The sequence below is a fragment of the Rattus norvegicus genome, chromosome 3, assembly GCF_036323735.1.
Source record: "Rattus norvegicus strain BN/NHsdMcwi chromosome 3, GRCr8, whole genome shotgun sequence".
Taxonomy (NCBI): Eukaryota; Metazoa; Chordata; class Mammalia; order Rodentia; family Muridae; genus Rattus; species Rattus norvegicus.
Window position 1 is genome coordinate 6,088,609 of NC_086021.1, and position 20,106 is coordinate 6,108,714.

Consider the following 20,106-nt stretch of genomic DNA (forward strand, 5'->3'; position numbering starts at 1 on the left):
AACACAACAACTTATCTATCGGTACAGGAATGAAGAAGGCAGTGAAGCAGAAATTTCTGGTTTCGTTGGAGACTCAACTGTGTCATGGATGTTGTTCTGGAAAATGTCTTAGGGGAGGATGGTTTGCTGAGAACAAACACATGGTGTTTCTGGTAGCTGCCTGAGAAAAGGGCGTATGATGTTTAGAAAGGGTATGAGTATAACCCTGGACAACAGTGGGCAACCCCACGGCATTGGCTTGCCTTGACACTCTTCGCTGATGCTCAATGGACTTTGATGACTCTGGTCTTCATGGACCATGCTGTGGCATTGGTTCACCTTTCCTTCCTCACTGACCATTGTCTGTCATGACTTTGTAGAGAGAAAAGCACGAGAGAACTTCTTGTGGTGACATTGCGGTGGCTTCTTGCTGCCTCCTCGAACCCAGGCCAATTGGAAGAGCTCAGCAATTTCTTCTGGGTTGAACTGTCCTTGGTGATTCATGAATGGTGTTTTCAAGTAGATCGACATACCTCTGCTGATTCATGTCAACTGAACTGATATCCTGATGATGAAGGTTTAAATCGCCCCAGAGAACTATTTCTAAGCAGGTCCACATCGTCCTTTGTTTGCCCTAATATCCTTTCCTTTCTACTACCTCTCGTGGGTGGTGGGCTAGAGGAAGGTTAAAGGGTTTAAAACTCTTACTAAATTAGGTCTTGAAAAATCTAAGCCTGCAGGATAGAACCCCTCCTCCAGTAAATGTTGATTGCCAAGGGAGGGGAGGGTCTTCATGACCTCTCCCATTTGTAATGAAGTGTTGAGGGGCCCAGTCTTGTGCCCATGAACATAGCCGCCATCAGTTTAAGAGTTCAATGACTAGGACCAATCTAAAATATTTCCTTTTGCTGTCCACTTCCCCATCTTCTGATTCTTATATTCCTTCCACCCACTCTTTCATGATGTTCTCTGAGCTGTGGAGGAGAAGACGTAGCTGTCCTATTTCCACCTGAACAGTCCAACACCACTGATTCCCAGCATTTTGTCCAGCTGTACGTCTCTGCTCATGGTAGTCAGAGGCTTTTCTCTGATGAGAGCTGAGTGCAACCCTGATCTATTGATACAAATGTGGATGTTTGGAAGGAAGTTTGACAATGTATTTAGCATTAGGTTCTTTCATAGGGGCTATATCACCCTATCCATAGGTTCTTGACCAGTTTACAGAACCTGGTGTGTATTCTCTCGTGTGGAATATGCCTTGTATCCGATTCGAAAGCCACTGGCTACTCTCATGACTGCGATGCCACTAACACATTAGGGGCACATCTTGCCTGACATTTTAGCTTGAATGGTTCACCCCCGAGTAAGGTTGTAGATGATTTTCTCCCCTGGAAGCCAATATAACAGTTTCTTGAACCATGAAGGCTATTCATTATAGAGGATGCTTCCACCTCAACTTCAGATTGACACTTCTGTGACCTGTGACCAAAAGAATTCAGTGTCCTCAGCAATAGGGTCTTACCATCAAGTTCTGGAGGACTACGAAGAACAATGTCAACTCTGTGTAAAGTTGTGAGGGCTTTTGGGATCTCGCTGGTCAGCAACTTTCAGGAAGACATCCCACATCTGGCACTGTGATTTTTGCTTAATTTTGGGTTTCTGTTGCTCTGATAAATACACTCACCAACGCCAGCTTGGGAAGGGAAATCTTTATTTCATCTTATCTGTTTCAGCCCATCATCAAGGAAAACCAAGACAGGATTGTGAAACAGGAACTACAGAGAGTGCTCACTGGCTTGCGTCTAAGCTCACATTCAACACTCTTTACAGAGTCCAGACCCACCCGCATAGGGCGGTGCTGCCCACAGTAGACCAGGCTCTCGAACATCAGTGAACAGTCAAGGAAATGCCACCTGGGCATAGTTAAGGCCTATCTGATGGAGGAAGCTTCTCGAGGGAGGTTCTTTCCTCCAAGACTAGCCATCACAAGAAATCAATGAAAATAAAAAAAGAAAAGAAATCAATATCTTCAGGGTGAGCATGGCTTATCCATGAAGGGTGCCTCCATGTGAACTCAACAATTGATCTTGTAGATATATTCTGTAACATGTTTTATAACCCCTCTCACCAAACCCCGTTCTAACCTAATCACCTAAGGGGAGATGGAGTGGAAAGTAAGTTTTAAAAAAATAATTGGAGCAGAAGGAAATGCTTCTTGGAAATAAAGCAAAAAAGGAAGCATTTCTGCATCCTACATGCTTTCCTAGCATCATCTGTGCAAAGATAATGAAAACCGTTACATTCCAGGTACCATAATTTCCAATGTTACAAATCATATAAATAATACTGCTTATCATTCATAAAACACTTTGGCACTAATCGTTTTGATGTGCTTTTCTAACTCACTCCTAGTGTAGATCTGATGAACTGGAATTGTTCGCCTGCTCATTTATACATGAGGGACGTGAGGTTTAAACGTCGAGCCAATTTCCCAATACTCTAAGCTAATAAATGGCAGAGTAAGACAGCCGCACTTTCTGTGGCTTCATGCCGTGGCCTCATGAGAAATGCAAGTCAGGGTACCTTGGCAGGGAATTCCAAGGATCCGTACATGGCAGCTGAAAGTTGTCTTGGATGCAAGACTGGGAGTGAGGTTCAAGTCAGCTGAGCCCCAGGTCAGGATTCCTGAAACAGAACACCAGAATATATTACAGAGCAAGGAGACTAAACTAAACATCTGGGAGTCCTCAGCAGATTGTACAGATCCAGGGCTGAGGGTCCATAAGTATGTTGGTCTTTGTGGGGGTGGAAAGGAACACTTGTTTAGATCCCCACCTCCAACTATGTGCTACTACACTGGAGGCAATGCCTTAAGTCCAAGGTTTTTGTTTTGTTTCTGTGTGTGTGTGTGTGTGGGGGGTACTTATGTGCACGTGCAGCGTATAATGTAGGGACTAATCCATTTTCTCTTCTACCTTATTCATTGAAGCAGCATTTCTCAGTCAAACACAGGGTTCACCAATATGACTAGTCTTGACAGCTATCTTGCTCTGGGGATCTGCCCTATCTCTACCTCCCTGGACTGGGATTCTGTGTGGGCCACAAAGCCTACCCATCATTTACCTGAGACGTGTGAGCCATCTCCTCAACTGCTAAGGTTCAAGTCCCGGTGTTGGACCCATCTCCTTTACTTTTGTTTTTTTATACTTTATTTTTTTTAATCTTGGTCATAATATCAGAACCAGGTTAAGGTATGACAGGCTCACTCAAACAATCACTCAAATCCCTCCATACAAAAGTGTTCTAATAAGGAGGAGGACCCTGCTGAGTCTCTGTTCTGTAAAGTTTTGTTTAACTGATGACTTAAAGGATGGGGTTACCCTCCTGGTGATTGTGGAAGCTGTTGTTGATGTTGAGGGAGGCTGGCAAATGAGGGGCCACAGCTGAGTCAATTATAATAACAGATACAAAGCTGAGTGTGGTAGTGCATACCTATATTCTCAATATTCACAAAAATCTCAAGTTCAAATCCAGCCTGGGCTACATAGTAAGTCCAAATACAGCCTGGGCTACATAGTAAGTCCAAAGAGAGCCTGGGCTACATCGTAAATCAAGGGCAGCCTGGGCTACAGAGTAAGTCCATGGCCAGCCTGGGCTACAGAGTAAGTCCAAGGCCAACCTGGGCTACATAGAAAGTCCAAGGTCAGCTTGGCGTACTTACATGACTCTTCTCCAAACAACAACAGTTTTTTTTTTCTTTTTGGTTTCTGTCTCTCCTATTTCCTCTACACTGATACCAGTGCTGTAGTTTGGGGGTGTGGGCGACTACTTTCGTCATGTCTGAGGGTCCAGGATCTCCAAGCAGCACGGCAAACCAAACAGTGCAGCAAACAAGTCTGTTTCAAAAATTGCAAAAAAATATGACACAGCTGAAGTGCTGTCTGTAGAAATGGCTCTGAGATTGGACAACGCCTCGGGAGACTGTGCTTGGATCTTGTGCTAGTTTCCTCGTGATAAAAACAATGATGTTCTCAACCAGAGTCTGTGTTGGGAATACAATACTGTGCTTCCATTTCAACACTGCATAATCTCCATATGGTAACCTTGGAAATCTTGTCTGATATTAAACAGATTATAGGAGAGACAAGTTGAATATAAACACTGTCATTAAAAAGGGTTTAAAGGATGAATGATTTTTTTTTTAAATTTTTGTCTGTGGTACCAGGTTCAGTGTTCTGCATAAATTCTAAAACACGGCAATTTCTTTCTTTTTTTTTTAATCGCCATACAGAATGGACCTTATATTTTGCTATTGAGGTCTATCAAAACGCCAAAATACCATTCTTTGCTTTAAAAAAGAAAACTAATTGTGTTTCATTGGCTTTTTTTTTCTTAATTTCTTATTTTTAGTGTTTTGGGGTTCATTTTAACAATTATTTTTTCATTGACTAATTATTTTCTTATTTTCTAGTGTAGATCTTTGTTTCTAATCTAAGAAGAAGTGTTGTAAATAAAGTTTCCTCTTAGCACTGTCATAGTTCTGTCTCACACATTTTGATAGTATGTTTCCTATCTTCTTCTTTTTTTTCTTACTGTTACATATTTTCATTATTTCTTGACATATGTATTACTTGTGAATGTCTAATTTAATATTTCTGGACTGGGAGACTCCTGTTGTCTCTCATTGAAGATGTCTATTTTAGTTTTGTTGTATTAGCAGAACACATCCAGAGAGGCTGGGGATGCAGCTCAGTGGACAGAGTGCTCACTTGGCTCTCACACAGCTCTGTGCTCCACCTACAGTACCTCATCCGCCTGGTGTGGTGGTCCATACCCATAGTCCCATTACCAGGAGGAGAACCTGGAGTTCAAAATCATCCTCGGGTGCATAGTGTGTTTGAGGCCAGCCTGGGCTACATGAAACCTGTATAAACAATATGTACCACAAGACAACTTTTCTTAGGCATTTGCCACACTTTGTTCTGTGGTTTCTGAGTGTCTGAAAATCCAGGTTACTTGAAGGTAAAGAACATCGTGGTGCTACTAGGGACTGTCAGTCAGAGACATTGGCTGGTGAAGCCATCTCATCCCAGCTGGTTTTCCGCCTGCTTCTGTTGCTGATGGGCTGATGCATGTCCACAGCTTTACTCATGATTGCCCTGCTTCCTTTTAGCTGTACCCATTCTTGCTTCCTGCTGAGGCTGTGATGGAGTTAGTGACACAGAGAATTGGGGTCTCCTTCCAGCCCACTGATTCTCTCAACATTAAGTTCTTTTCTGTAGAAATAGTTTCTCTGTTGCCTGCATTATCAGAAATAAATATAACACTCCCTTCTGTTTTATTTTGACATGGGGTTTCATTATGTAGGTAGGGCTGGCCTAAAACTCACTGTATAAACCAGGTCGGCATTGAACTCACAGAGATCAGCTTGCTTCTGAGTGCTGGGATTAAAGGGGCATACCTGGCTCCTTCTTTTTTTTTAATTTTTTTTAAAAAATTTATCTCTATGGTGTGTGTGTGTGTGTGTTTGTGTGTGTTTGTATGTGTGTATGTGTGTGTGTGTTTATGTGAGTGTGTGTGTTTGTGTTTGTGTGTGTGTATGTGTATGTGTGTGTGTATGTGTGTGTGTGTTTAGGTGAGTGTGTGTGTTTGTGTGTGTTTTTTTGTGTGTGTATGTGTGTGTGTATGTGAGTGTGTGTGTGTTTGTGTGTGTTTGTGTGTGTATGTGTGTGTATGTGAGTGGGTGTGTGTGTTTGTGTTTGTGTGTGTGTATGTGTGTGTGTATGTGTGTGTGTGTTTGTGTTTGTGTATGTGTGTGTGTGTATGTGAGTGGGTGTGGGTGTGTGTGTTTGTGTTTGTGTATGTGTATGTGTGTGTGTATTTGAGTGTGTGTGTGTGTATGTGTGTGTGTGTGTGTGTGTGTTTTGACCATTGAGTCCATCAGATCCTCTGAACCCTGATCCTCTGCAAGAGCATCCAGTGTTCCTAAGCAGTGAGCCGTCTCCCCAGGCCCTTCTGCCTGCTCTAAACTCCACTTCATTGTTCATCTTGCCCAGATATGCCTTTAATTCCTACTTAGTGTTTGTTTTAATTCAGTGAGTTCCTATTCGATTTTCTCTTGTTTCTTCTACTACCTCACCAAGATGATGTGTAACCTTTTCTTTTGGAAGTTTCTCATTGACGACGCTTGAATCCTGGCTTTAAAATCCTTGCTGACAATTCTGACAAGGGTTTTATCTTGGTGCCACCACCAGGGAACTGGTTTTTCCCCTCTGCTTTTCATTTAGGGGGATGGTCATGGTGTGATGTGATTTCATTTTGACATCATTTGTCTAAGATGTCAGCAGTCCTGACACTGTGGGTACAGTGGCTGTTTATCCTTCATAACCTTTTGGTGGTGATTTGGTTTTTCTGGATTTGCATGATTGAATTAAAGGGATTATACCTCCAGTCCACACCGACAGGCATATCTTAGAGGGGTCAGGAAGAGTGGTACTCAACCTTCCAAATGTAACCTTTTAATACAGCTCCACCAACTGTAAAATTATTTCATTGCTACTTCATAACTATAATTTTGCTATATTTATGAATTGTAATGTAAATGTCTGGAATACAGGATATATGATATGTGACTCCTGTGCAAGGGCCATTTGATCTCCCAAAGGTGTCTCAATCCAAGGGTTAAGGACCACTGATCTGGACTTAGTGGGAGGCCCTTACCGACATAGATGGGTTCCCCAGTAATGCAGAGGAGGAGTCTCCATCTCTGGAAGGCAAAGGATCTTCCAAGATCAGGCTTTTTCCTGGGTCCCTCTGTAATAGTGGACACACTCTTGATGGTTACTGATGGTTCTTTACATCCTCGAAGATGAGGATTCTAAACAGAGTTCTGCTAGACAAAAGCAGTGGTGAAGGTATCCCTGGCGATCTTCCCCTTCCCTAATGGCTCCTTGTCCCCACAAGGCCAAGAGTAGATGTCTGAGTGCCTCACAAGCTGCACCTTTCCAACCTACACTCTTCCTCTGTGCTGTTTCTTTCAAGAAGAGCACATATGCTAACCCTGAATACATCTTGCCTACAGTCAGCACTAACAACTTATTACTCTCTTCCAGCTTCGTTTTCCCATATGACCCGGTTGCTCACAATTCTGAGGCATGTTCACGCTTGTATGGACAAACAGAATGGCACCAATTGGCTAGTCTATAATGACGCAGATTCTGTATGATTCTGATTCAGAAGCCTGTAAATCCAAGATGAAGAGACCATCTGCAGAGGAAGGAGTTCTTGTGGGATGTAATCACCACAGAAGGGATCTAATGGGCTAGGAAGACAAGAGAGGGAGCCAAACTCCCTTTCATAATTTAACATTTTCCACAAAAGCATCATTAATGGATCTTTATTTGTAGGTTGCATCCCTCTTGACCTAATCAATTCTTCACAACTACATTCCCACTGGGGATTAATCTTCAGAAAATTACTTTTGGGCGAACAAATTCAAACCAGAGATGAGGGTGAATATTTGGATATATATAGTGGGGGTGGGCATTATTCTTCCCCCGTCGTGTACCCGAAAGATCTCTAACTACCTCCTTCCCCACGGTAGACTCACTGAATGACGTGAATTCCAGGTGATTGATGAGGTACAGACACCAAAGCTCATTGCCATATCCTGTCACCAGTATCAAGGTCGAAACAGCAAGAGCCACCTTGGGAAGGAAAATATGAATAAACTTTACGGTATCTCTTAATTATAAACCCCCAATTTAATCAAAACATTGTTTTAGACTCAGTTCTCTTATATCGATGTGCTTTAAAAGTACAAGTCAGTGGGCTTTCAGTGACTCCTTGTACAGGTTTATACTGTACATTAGCCATCTTCATCCTCACAACTCACCTCCATTTCCACCTGCACACACACACACACACACACACACACACACACACAAACACACACACACACCCTGCTGCTCCCTGTCCTCTTCCTAAATGCCCACTTTTACTTAATATCCCTTATTAAAATCTAAATTTCACAATCGTCTGTTTGAGTCTGGCTTGTTTCACTTAACATATTGTATTTTACACTCCCATCCGTTTTTCTGAGAACAAAATCCTTTCCTCTTACACACAGATGAAAATCACATCAATGTATATAACATTTTTAAGCCATTCATCCAGTGATCAACAGCTAAGGGTATTCCAATGGCTTGTCGATTGCACACAGTGTGGCAAACAGAATGGATGTGCAGGGTCCTGGTTAGTTTTTATTATCAGTTTGACTCAACCTGGGAAGAAAGAGCTTCAGCTGAGGAATTGCCTCCATCAGATTGTCCTATGGCCAAATCTGTAAGGAATTTTTTTTTTTGATGGTTGATGTGGAAGGGTGTAGCCCACTATGGGGAGTGTCATCCCCTATGAAGGTGGCCCTGGGTTGTATGAGAAGGAGAGAAATCTGAGTAGGTCATGGACAGCAATCCAGTACCCAGCATTTCTAAGTTGTCTCTTCTTCCTTTCCTGCCTCTAGAGTCCTGCCTGATTTCCTGCCCCAACGTCGCTCAGTAACAGACAGGAACCTAGAAGATAGAGTGAGACAAACTCTTTCCTCCTCAAGTTGACGGCTATGATGAGATTGTTCTTCTTGTTGCCTACTTGTTCTTCCCTTTTTTGAAAGTTGTCTCTGTTGATTGTTCTTAGAAAGATGATATTACATATTTTCTCATGGGCTCTCTGTCTCTCACCATGTCTCTCTCTGTCTCTGTCTCTGTCTCTGTCTCTCTCTGTATTTGTGTGTTTGAGTGTGTATATGTGTATGTTTGTGTGTGTGTTTGGGTGTGCATGTGTGTGTGTTTGTGTTTGTATGTATGTGTGTGTTTGTGTGTTTGGGTATGTATGAGTGTTTCTGTGTTTGTGTGTGTGTATATGTGTGAGTGTGCGTGTGTGTGTGTGTGTGTGTGTGTGTGTGTGTGTGTGCTTTCCAGGCTTGAAAAAAATCCCCAAGGCTGTAAATCTCAGCAGGTGCCTAGAGAAGGAAGATGAAGGGGAGAAAAGGGGGAAAAATCATGTCATTTGAGTTAACCACACATTGAGGTCAACCACATAGTGGACAACAGTCACATAATGGCAGAGGAGTCATAAGAGCAGAGAGAGAGGAAAACTCAAAGTGTGAAGGAAAATATGCTTAAAACTACGATAGAAGGGAGACAAAGAAGACGGTGCACTTAGAAAAGTGGACAGATTTTAAAAAGCTTGCATAAGTTGTTAAGCTCTAAGTACATTTAAAAAATTACAATGTTAAAGTGGAAGGGAATTACTGGGAAGAGGGAAGGGAGGGTCAGAGTCTGGTGGGGACAGGGGAGGGTTCTGAAAGGAATCCTTTTGAAGATCTGAAGAACTATGTGACACAAACAATTAAAGTGCCCTGTAATTTACAGGTAAATTCCACACTTACCTGCATCCAGTATTCTGTCTACCCATATTTCAAAAACAAAATTACGTCATCTATTTCATCCTGTTTTGCTGCATTTGTTTTAATGAATTGCGTGTATCCAGAAGTGCTGGTAAATTTTAAAGACATTTAATATATGACTGGTCGATATCGGGTTTGTCGTCAGTTTATCCCGACTTTGGAAGCAGGTCCAGGAGCGAATTTTTCCTCCCTCTTTGCAAAGAATCCATAATTCATGATTGCCATTGACTTCAATACAAGGTATTTAATCCTGTCAAATTCCAGCTTTGTTTGAATAAAAATGGCCCTCCTCTAATTGTGGGTATTGATAAAGCTAATTTTGGTGTGCTATCCAGTGGGCTGCCTCAGAGAGAGAGGATACCAACATTTCTGATACGGAGAATGGCTTAAAGATAACCAAAGGAAAGATCGGAGCTGGGAAAATAACCATCAAGGATGTTGGTGACTCAGAAACCAAAGACTTTTTCAGAAAAAAAATGCATGAAAAGAGCTACTTGGGCAGAGTGTGACTCGAGTCATCAGAATATTTGGGTGGGGACTTTATTTTGGGTCTCCATGAGGCTACATGAGAAGCTAAAACCTAGATGCTGGACGTTTCTAAGCGTTACTAGGGAAGGAACTGGCCTGAGAGGGCTTCTATGACGTAAGCAGAGACTGGATGATGTCACAGAGAGAAGGGCGGAGGTTGCGCTTCTCTTCCACTTGCCGGCGCTTGATTCCTTGAAGGGGGGTTCATTATCTTCCCAGAGGTGTGTGAAAGCCAGTTCAGGTCCTGAACCGCACAATTGTTCAACAGGCTTTTGGTGCCTGACCGGTTTCCGAAGACAGAATCTGGACAACTAGGACATATCCTTTCGGTAAATACGTTTATGAAGATAACGGGGACCCTTGTAGCCCAGAAAACTAAAATTTTTCCCTCGTACAGCGAGTAACCGTCTGTTCTGATGTCTTCCACGTTTGAGAGCTCGGCGGATGGTCTAGGCTAGTCAGTCTAAGAGTTTATTATCCTTTGTTAACAATATCTAATTCATAATTCCACTAAAATGCCAAAGCTCCTTTCTGTGCCTGTGCATTTTAGGAGATAATATTTCTTTTTTGTTGTTGCTTTTTTTTTTTCAGAGCTGAGGTCCGAACCCAGTGACTTGTGCTTGCTAGGCAAGTGCTCCACCACTGATCTAAATCCCAACCCCAGGAGATATTATTACTAAATGGCTGTTGTTGCCTACAAAATAGTCCCCTGATGCTGTAGAAGATGCAACAGCGTCGTGGAATAAACCTGGGGCTGGGGCTGGATGCACAATACAGAAAGCCAGTGGACTGGTGTGCTGTTTCTCTGGGCAGATACTTGTGGATGTTGCCACATAGTTCATAGTTAGAGGGTAGAAGAGGGGTGTGGTCACCCTTCTGGCTCCTTTGTTATCCTTTTTCTTTTCTGCTTGCTTAAAGTGGGGTCAGGGATACTTAATCCCACACTGACCAAGCCATTCAAGGAGAGGTTCCTCAGCAGAGGCAAAGTGCCTCAGGCTGAAGAAATGTGTCTGAATATGTTATTCTGAGTTGTAGAGAACCATTTGTTCACTTCCCTTTGAACTTTAGATTTTGATTTTTGAGAGAGGGTTTACTGTGTGTAGCTTTGGCTACCCTGGAACTAACTCTGTAGACCTGGCTGGCCTTGATCTCACAGAGGTCTGCCTCCCTCTGCCTCTTGAGTGCTAGAATTAAAGGTGTGCTCCACCATTGCCCAGCCCTCCTACGAACTTCTGATTATGACAGAATTAGATTCAGATGCTCAAACCTGTTTACCATTGCCTTCCTCCCCTGCTCCAAAGTTCTCTTAGACAAGAGCCTTGGTCCAGCGCCCTCCCCCCCACCCCCATTGTTCTTGCAGGGACTCGTATGACAGAGGGAACAGCATTGTGTCTGGTTTAAGCAGGCGAGCTCTTCAAACCCAGGCCACGGGCAAGTATGAAGCCTGAACACAGAACGATAGCCACAAGACAGTGGACCAGGAGTGCCGTGGCCTACCACACGAGGTCTACAGCCAAGAAGAAGAGGATGTCTCTGAGGAGGACGAGCACACCATCCTTCCAGAAGCGGAGGAGGAGCAGGCCTTCTCCCCAGGTCCTGGGGAACATTGTGGGCTGCAGAATGTCTCACGGATGGAAGGAAGGTGATGAGCCGTCACCCAATGGAAGGCCATCGTTCTAGATCAACTGCCAACAAATCCCTCTCTCTATCTGGTCAAGTATGATGGAGTTGATTCTGTCTACGGACTGGTACTTCACAGCGATGAGAGGATTTTAAAATTTAAGGTCTTGACTCATAAAGTAGTGTTTCCTCAAGTGAAAGACGCCCATCTCGCAAGTGCCATGGTTGGCCGAGCTGTGGAGCATAAATTTAGGGCAAACATGGCTCTAAGGACAACTGGAGGGGGGTGGTCCTAGCCCAGGTGCCGATCATGAAGGACTGGTTTTACATCACCTATGAGAAAGATCCAGTCCTGTACATCAACCAGCTCCTGGATGATTACGCAGAAGGTAACCTCCGTATCATTCCACAGACTCCTCCAGCAGAGGTGAAGTCAGACGTTGACAGCAACATCTTATCAGGTCAATGTGTGCAGTTCACCAGAAGCAACAGGTCCAAAAAGATCGGCAAAGTCATTTACCAAGTTCTAGCCAAGCCTTCCGTGTACTTGATCAAGTTTGATGGCGACGTCCACATCTAAGTCTATAATCTGGTGGAAAAGATCTGTTAAGGTGAAATTCAGAAAGTGTGGGGGACATAGATCTGTAATTCATAGGATTGGAGGAAAATGTTTTTATGTGTTTCAGATACACAAGGGCCTTTGACAACCCCAGTATCTTTTCCAGTGGAATTTGTTTTTGCTCTAAAATTAAAATGTGCGCTGTGACGTGTTGTGTGTGAACACTTTGGTGGAGGAGACGGGCTGTGGTGGATTGAACATGGAGAGGAAGCCGGAAAGGTCAAGGCTGTAACAGTAAGTCTGATGTCAGGTAGGCTAAAACAAACAGGACTGAGCTGGTCTGGTCTTTAGGGAGAGAAAAGAAATGGAGATGAGGCTTACAGGAGCAGGGATGGCACTGAAAAAAAAAAGATGGAAAGGGACAGGAACTATGACAAATAGCAAATCACAGGACAAGCATCACAGTTGGCCAAGCCTTTTCTGCAGCTTTATTGAAGTATAATTTACATACTTAAAAATCCATTTCATTTAAGAGTAATTTAATGATTTTAAAGCAAAATTTATAGCTTCCTTTTAATACTCATTTCCCAGCAGTTCATACAATATCGAAGTCTATTAAAAACACAGAAGTGAAGTCAGGAGAAGGACCAGAGTGGGAAGCAGGAGGTTCTTGATTTGCTATGACGACAGATACATTGGCAGAATCTTCTGGATAAAACCACTTGGGAAACATTGGGTCTTCTCTTAGCGTGCAGCCTCCAGACAAAGTGTTTAAAGTATTAAGTCATGGATCCTCCTACATCAAATCCGGACCTGACCTGATATGTTCAGCACCACATTTGGCCACTTTCATGTTAATCATATTCATCACTCTTACAAGTTGCCTAGCAACTGACATAGTAAACAAACTTATTTTGGTTCATGATTTCATAGCTTTTGGTCCATGGTCACATGACCATGAAAGGGGCACGATAGAGCTCAACTGCTAACCTCACTGTCATCCAAGAAGCATCAACACAGGAAGAGACCAAGGGCAAAAAAACACCCTCCAAGACATGTCCCAAATGACCAAGTCCCTTAATTTCCTATCTCCTATTTTCACGCCATCTTCATACACATCCATCAACAGATGAACTGATTGATTACAGCCCACAGGGTCCAATCAATTTTCATAGTCCCACCTTTGAACATTTTACTGGGACAATGTGTATCTTAAAAAAATAGTGTAGGACCAGAAGGTTGTGTCAGAGGTCTAAACTTCACCTCACACTAAGAACAGCTGGGTAGATTTAACAACATCACCTATTTCTTTCTAGTAAAGAACTACAACATGTCTGCATTGCAGCATTTTGTCTGGGGTGAGATACCATCAGAAGTCAATTGTAAAGGCGCCCCCCACCATGTATTTACTTGAATGTAAAATGGGACATCTATAGACAAACTTGCATATACACAGACTCACAGAGAGAGGCAAAAAGGGAAGGAGTTGAGTCTTAGGAACCCTCAAGGAAGAGGAAGTGGAAATATAAGTTACAGATGTCACTGAGAACCAGAATAAAGCATGTCTTCTATACACGACAGGACCACTATCCCTCAGTCCTAGCTGGTAGGAAAGGGAGAGTCTGTTTTCCACAAAGATATAGCTGGTGATAAGCTGGCCAGTCTCCAGGGGCTTGCCCAACGCCCATGAATTTATGGGCAGCATAAATGACTTGAGTGTGTGATTACTGAGGGCAGAAAAAGAGCTTGAAGTTGGGAGAAGGGATTAGGTGGGGATGGATCTGGGGGAGTTAGGAAGAGAAGTGAGAAGTAAATTTTATCAATATATAATGTACGAAATTCTCAAGGAACTAATAAAATTGGTTTAAAATACCATATCTGTACTGAACACATACAAACCATTTTTCTTGTCATCTCCTAAACAACAGCACCTCATGATTTCATTTCACTAAGTACAAAAGTTATTCAGAGAGTATTTAAAATGTAGGAGGGTATGGGGAGACGGCAGAGGGGTAAAACCAAGTGTGTGGTCAAACTTGCAAACACCAGTGCTTTGTATGGGAACAGGAGGATGACCGGGCCTTCCTGACTTATAAAGGTTGTATTTATAAGAGTTACCTTGGTTATGGTGTCCATTCATAGCAGTATAACCCTAAGTAAAACTTTGACTATGGGGTGGCCAGTGAACTTCAGAGGTCCCCAGGTCTCTGTCTCCCTGATTCTGGGGTCAGAATGCATGCTACCACTTTAGACTTGTAAATTGGCTCTGGGGATCCAGGCTCAGGTCTCCATGCATGTACAGCAAGCAGTTTACCTAGTGACCCATATCCTTTAGCTAACAAATGGGTTTAAAAGGAGATAGAGGTAGTTTTCAGGTGCCTGACATCCGGGAAGCTGCGCTCTGGTGAAAACAAGGTCAGCTGTTCCAGGGTGAGGGTCATGGTACAGGGGAGATTAGGGCCAAGGAGACATAACAGGGACATGCTTGGGACTTACATTGACTGTGCTGCCTCCACACAGAAGCCTGATGCCTCCTGCCTGCAAGCTGGAGGAGAGCCATCTCCATCGGTACAGGTTCCTATGATCTAAATGTCTCCCCTACCCCACCCCTAGGAAGATGTCAACAAAGACGTCAACATTGGGAAGCAGCAGTTTGGAGGGTGTGACTTCAGTCATAAAGATGGACTCCTCCTCTGTGTTATTGGTGCACTTATGTTTAAAAAGAACCCCCAGAGAGCTTTCTGGACCTTCTCAGCCCAGGAAAATATAGGCAGAATGCACCATCTACAAGCCAGGTAGCAGGCTTCAATAAATTTGCCAGGGCTCTGAACTTGGACTTGAAGCCTCATTATCAGCCATCCAGTCTCTGAGACTGTAGTGACAGCAAGCTGTCTGGTTCCTGGGTGAGGCAGGGACCAGCCAGGAGAGGGGTGAACATACAATGTGCTTCTTGATTTCTAGTGAGAACAGAATGCAGATGAATGCTTCAAGGCTAAGCAATATGAGTGGCACGGCTTGGTAAATCTCGGGCCCAAAATATAAACCAAACAAGAAAAATAAATTGTATGAGAGAGTTGGCAGACATGATCACTAATCTTGGTTGATGACTTGAGAGACTCTGAATTCAATTAAAATGCATGCATCTGGGCACTCTTTTGAGGGATTTTCTTGATCAGGTTATTTGAATCAGGAAGATTTGCCCTAGGTGTAGGTGGGACCTTCTGGTGGCAACCCAGATTTAAGAATGTGAAAGAAGGAGGCTTTGATTTTTGTCTGCCTGCTTTCACTCTCACTGGCAAGTTCATCTCTCCTGTGGCTGCTGCATTCCTTTGCTTATATTCGAACCACCTTCTCTGATATCTCATTGTAGACTGAAGACCAACGCCTCCAGGAAACTCACATGCCTTCAGCACCAGGTTAAGATGGCTGAGCCATCAATCATCATAGACTGAGCAGACAATGGGGTTCTCAGGACCATTGTATGGGACAGCCATTGTTAGATTATCCAGTGTCCTGTAAGCCAAATTACCTTTTAATGTGTTTGGTGGTTTGAATAGGAGTGGGCACCATACACTCATGTGTTTGAATGCTTGACCCATGAGGAGGGATACTCTTAGGAGGTGTGGCCTTGTTGGAGTAGGTGTGACCTTGTTGGATTACGTGTGGCCTTGTTGGAGTAGGTGTGGCCTTTTTGGAGTAGGTGTGATCTTGTTGGAGTGGGTGTGGCCTTGTTCGAGTGGGTGTGGCAATGTTGGTTTGGGTGTGGCCTTGTTGGAGTAGGTGTGGCTTTTTGGAGTAGGTGTGGCCTTGTTGGAGTGGGTGTGGCCTTGTTGGATTGGGTGTGCCTTGTTGCAGTAGATGTGGCATTGTTGGAGTGGGTGTGACTTTGTTGGAGTGGGTGTGACTTTGTTGGAGGAAGTGTGCCACTGTGGTGGCTTTGCATTGAGATTTGTATATACTCAAACTATGCTCAGTGGTACAGACAGTCCCTTCTGCTGTCTGTGCATCCAGAACTTTGGGCTCCTCCAGCACCAAGTCTGCCTGGTTGCCCCCATGATTCCTGCCATGATGATAATAGACTGAACCTCTGAAACTGTAAGCCAGCTGCAATGGAATCTTGTCCTTTATAAGAGTTACCTTGGCTGCTGCATCTGCAGCCATGAGCATGCTCAGGCTACAGAAGAGTCTTGCCTCTAGTGTCCTCCACTGTGGTAAAAAGAAGGTCCAGTTGGACCCCAATGAGAACAATAAAATCGCCAATCCCAACTCCCGTCAGCTGATCAGGAAGCTGATTTAAGATGGCCTGATCATCTGGAAGCCTGTAACTGTCCATCCTCAGACTCGCTCACAGAAACACACCTTGAAGGGCAGGCATAAGGTCATAGGGAAGGGAAAGGGAACTGCCAACACTTGGGTGCCTGAGAGGGTGACCTGGATGAGAAGGATGAGGATCCTACACCGGCTTCTCAGGAGATACTGGGAAGCTAAGAAGATGGACCGCCATATGTATCACAGACTGTACATGAAGGTTCAAAGGAATGTATCCAAAAACCAATGGATTCTTATGGAGCAGATCCTCAAACCGATGGCAGACGAGGCCTGCAAGAAGCTTCAGGCTGACCAGGCTGAGGCTCACAGGTCTAAGAACAAGGAAGCACAAAAACACGTGGGAGGAGCACCTCCAGGCCAAGAAGGAGGAGACCATCAAGACTCTGTCCAAGGAGGAAGAGACCAAGAAATAAAGCTTCCTTCACGTCTGTGCATAGTGACCTCAATGTGGCCTCACATGATCAGTCATTAAAATAAAACAAGCCTTAAAATTAAAAAAAAGAATTACCTTGGCTAAGGTGTCTGTTCACAGCAATGGAAATCTAACTAAGACAATGTGTATTCATTCTGCCATTTCTGTTTCTCTGGAAACCCTAATACAATAGCGCTCTAGAGAGATGAACAAGTACCCACCAGACAACATAAATTGCAGTTTACTTTTCTGGTGAATATGAAGTTGTTGTGGTTTAAAAAAAAACAAAAACATAAACAAACTTGTTGGTTTTTTGTTTGTTTGTTTTGGGGTGTTGTTGCTGCTGCTGTTGTCGTTGTTGTTGTTGTTGTTGTTTTGTTGTTGTTGTTTTTAAAGAAGAAACACATTAAACCTCTTTATCCCTGACTGGCTGGCAAAGCCCACATCAGCTAAAGCGATTAACCATAAGGAATGTGTGTACAAAAAAACATAAAGTTATCCTGTCAAGTTCAGTTGAGAGACAAAATCGTCCATGTGGGCAAGCCTAGAGCCTCAACCATTTAAGGCAGACAAATCAGGACACACTCTCAGCAGCCTGTCGGGCCAACAGAGACGAGGGGCTGTGTGTTGTGTTGTTATTTTCTTTTATGAATTTTTGCAGCCACCCTGCTCATTAATCATGTTTATAATGTTAATTTTGGCACTTTTTTCATGGCTCATTAAATATTTCCTTAATGAACTGTCAGCTCACACCCCCCCATCTCCATTGTAATTACTTTCAAATTAAGTTCATCTGGACCACGGGGGTTTTTAGAACTCTATGATGACAGATAACACAGGGGAAAGAACCTCTTTCATTGTATTTGAAGAAAGACATAGTCATTCACATGCCGCCTTCCCCCAGAGCTGACTGTTCCCAAGCTCAGTGCTGAGACCTCTGCCTCATGGGCACCATCAGAGCCGTGAGATGAGCACTTCCAAACCGGGAGGCATTATACTGACATGACCATACGGTGCTCCCTCACCTACAGACAGCGGGTTCCAAACTCCTGGTGTCCCTCCTCCCCTTAAAAGAGAGCTGTTGGGATCCACGCTCAGCATCACCCATGCCCATAACCCAAAGCTCATACCTTGTAAAAATCAGATGTGTTTATAATATTGAATGTGTTAATGTTCTGGCTACACGGAACTGTGAGCACCACGTGCCTGCCTGATGTCTGAAGAGGCCAAGAGAGGGCATTAGATCTCCTGAAACTGGCTAACAGTTCAACTGTGAGCCATCATATGGATGCTGGGAATAGAACCTGGGTCCTCTGCAAGAGTAACAAGTGTTCATCGTGGCTGAGCCGTCTCTCTAAGCCCCAGAATCTGTGCCCTGTCCCTGGAGATGCTTTGCTACTCTTCAAAACCACATGGGAGACTTGGTGCCCATCCTCGAGAATAGACTTCACCCTATCAATGAAGAGGATGACATGGCTGGTTATATTGTAGACACTAAGAGACTCTGAGGGAAAGTGCCTTGTATAGGGGAATCCTGTTATTACCAAGACTGGAGGAGCACCCTGGACTGGATAGAGATTGGGTTGGGCCATTGCAGAAGATAAAAGAGTGATGCTGCCAAGGACATTTGAGCAATCCCATGGACTATCCAGTCTGGGGTTTTAGTTAGGTTTCCACTGTGGAGAAGAGACACCATGACCAAGGACAACATATAATCGGGGCTCTCTTACAGGTTTAGAGGGTCAGTCCATTATCATCAATGCAGAGGGCTTGGCAGTGTGCAGACAGACACGGTGCTAGAGAAGGAGCTGAGAGTTCTCCATCTTCATCTAAAAGAATCCAGGAGCAGACTGTTTCCTACATGGCTGGGAAAAGGATTTAAAGAACTCAACCCACAGGGATACACCTCCTCCAAGAAGGCCAACCTCGTAATAGTGCCATTTCCTGGGTAGTGCATATTCAAACCACCACAGGGTCTCTTCACATATATGATAATTACACCATTGTTTTAAAGTCTTGCTTAAAGACTCATGATGTTTGCGTAAAGAACATTCAATGGGTCTGGGTGGCTCTAAAACCCCAAGAACATGGCGTTCTGTAGCTCCCTGAAGTATTAAATTGGTATGTGTGCACAGCCCCACGCATCCTCTGCAATATCATAATGTTAAGGGTATGCAGCTCCAGTGTGCAGCCTGTAAGTGCCCACATGTGTGAGTTCTTGAGCCCCACACTCAACAAAATCAGGCTCGTGCCTTATGTACTTTGGTTTATGGCTCGGAACTCTGGCCTAGATGGATGGGCAAGTAGGTCCGGGAAGGAAGATTGCTGGGTGCAGCCAAAGGCATCAAGGTATGTGATTTAATTACAGAGCTGAAGGAATCTGGCTCATTTCTTCCTGTACCACATGAGAGATGAAGTCACTCTGCGCAGCCAATTGCAAAAACAAAACAAAAAAAATTACAGAGAAAAAGCATATAGGATGCTTGTTTTACCTAGACTAGATCATGAGCCCCGATCAGATTTAAATATCCATATGTACAGAGGAATCATTGCTTTTTGGTGCAGAGATGCCATCCTTTTTAAGCACCCAGGGCAAGATCAGGTAGATCTGGGTGTTTGGTGTGAGAACACCTCTCTTCCTGTGGAGTCCCCCTCATGAACACTAAGGTGGCCACATGATCCCAAGTTTACCACAATTCTGCCCAGCCCCATAACAGATGAAGTAGAACACATGTTTTGGGGGAAGAGACTGGCAGATATTAGATCATCTCCTATGTAGGGCAGACAGCAGCATTGAAAGGACTGGAGAAAACATGACTGACCTCAGGCCTTTTCTCACAGAAACAGCTGACAAACCACCCAACAATGTTCCAGTTATGGGTGCTTCCTTCAATAACAGAGAGTTTAAAATAGCACCCTTGCCTCCCCCTCCCTCCCCCAAGAGATGGGCGGCGGGCCCATAGGCCACCAGGCTTCCTATAGGAGAAGCCTCCCTGCTTCCCTCAGAGCAGCTCTCCAAGAAAATAAATAGCATATGCTCATTATTCAAATGAGGCTTAATTAATGCAGAACTCACCCCCAAACTTTCCAAGACACCCATGGTAATGAGCTCCCAGCTCTCTTCCCTTCCAATTTGTGATGTCAAGCTGAAGAGCTGCATGTGACAGAAGCTGGGAAGCTGAGGACCTGACAGCAGTTTGACTCCACAGTCTCACA